The sequence below is a fragment of the Phalaenopsis equestris genome, unplaced genomic scaffold (assembly GCF_001263595.1).
Source record: "Phalaenopsis equestris unplaced genomic scaffold, ASM126359v1 Scaffold000053, whole genome shotgun sequence".
Taxonomy (NCBI): Eukaryota; Viridiplantae; Streptophyta; class Magnoliopsida; order Asparagales; family Orchidaceae; genus Phalaenopsis; species Phalaenopsis equestris.
The window spans coordinates 403,326-405,292 of record NW_018164495.1 but is presented as its reverse complement, the minus strand read 5'-3'; positions in this window follow the sequence as shown (position 1 = coordinate 405,292).

The following is a 1,967-nucleotide window of genomic DNA, read 5'->3' as shown; positions in this document are numbered from 1 at the left end:
TGGAGAGTACACGTTAATAGTAAATGAAGTTAGAAAAAGAGGGAGTGAAAGAGGATTCCAACTAAAAACAAAAAGAAATACATGGCGTCCTAGGGGTTCCTCCTTCCACAGTACAACTCCACACAAAGAAACAAAGAAAGAAAATGCAAAAAGGTATAATATCTCCATAAAAACAAGTATCTCGACAGAAAGTATACTAATCCAAGAAAATGTACCCAATAGGAACGTATAAAAACTTTGTAAAATTAACTATGAGAGTTGTAAAGCAAAAAAATCTTCATTCAAAGCAGTTGGAGTATGACCCGCAAGAAGCAATATGTTGGAAAGTTGCTCCAAAACAAGGAAAATCAGAACAAAGATCCAACCAAAACCGAAGCTGAGATCAGTGAGTAGAAGGAAAATCAGCAGCCATGTAGATCTTCGATGGAAGATTTGAGGCAAATAGTGTGAAAATAAACCTGATCCAGATATGCTTCTAATAACACTTCCAAAATCTCTCCATAAATTCAGAGTTTGCAAAACAGTATAGCAAGGGAGGTGGCAATCCAGTACACCATTTAATAACAGTAGCCGCAAAAGAACGTTCCTAATGAAATATCTAAAAACTCGAAAAGCAGAAGTCCAGTCCAGAAAAAGACATAATAAAATCTGTAACATAACAATAATTCATATAGAAGAAACTAGCCTTCCCACCACAAACCGTGAGGCTTGATAAAGGACAAGCCCAACAAAGCATAAGAGGAAACACCCAAAGATAAACGTTAAACCATTCAACATAAGGTTCCATCAGCTCCTTAAATAAGGAGTGTCCATCATATCACTAAGTATATAACTTTTAAGGGGAAAAGGAGGGGTAATGTCAACCAGGGCTTCATTTAAGTTTAGCTTAGAAAGTCAATCAGCAGGAGTATTTCCCTCACGATAAATGAAAGTAAGGAGAATTTAAAGTTGATTGTTATTGATCACATTATATATGCGTTGTAGTAAACAAGTTATGTTCCAGACGAGCTCAGACTTCTTGATGAGGATATCATAAAGACATTGGGAGTCAGTCTCAATGATACTACATTTAAAATTAAAAGAGACAGCGACCTTTAAAGCCAAAAGAACAACATAACATTCATCCTCAAGAGGTGTGGAGGCTACAATAGGTGAAGCAAAAAAAGCATGGAAAAGCCCATAACAGTCTCTAAACAAACCACCAGCATAAGTAGCTATATTAGACCAACTAGCATCAATGTTGGCCTTAAACCACCAAGATAATGGTGGTAACCTTCTGACCAAAACAGGTCTCTTCCTTCCATCCGAATTAGATGTGGCATTAGCATTACTAATAGCTCTAGCAGCTTTATAAAAATTAGCGATAATGAAAGAAATAGTAGTAGTACGAGAGGGATGTTTATAATCATTTCGAGCAAGTCAGATGAACGAAAGAACCATTAAAGGAAAGTATTTAATCTTAGGGGGAAAAAAAACCAAAGAACCATTAAAGGAAAGTATTTCATCTTATGGGGAAAAGAGGTAACACCTTGCCAAGCCCCAAATAGTTTATTCAAACTAAAGGGACTAGGCCAACAGACAACAAGCAGCGTACCAACAACATTACGAACTTGCCTAGCAAAACAACATTCAAAAAATAAATGATGGGATGATTCAGCTTCTCTCTTACAAATATAGCAAATAGAAGCCAACTTCAGCCCCTTTAGCTTAAGTATGTCATCAAGAGGCAATAAGGAATGAAAGTATCTCCAAAGAAAAAAAGATGTAGAAGGAGAAATAAAAGGATGCCAAATGGAAGAGCTCCATTTCCATTTGTGATAGCAGTGAGTATTTCTATATAACATTTTAGTAACAGGCCCAGCAGAAATGAATTTCCACATAGGTTTATCTCTTTCACCAGTAAGTATTGGGTAGTGGAAACAAAAGGAGCTAAATCTCCCACAAGGACCTCAACATATATATATATA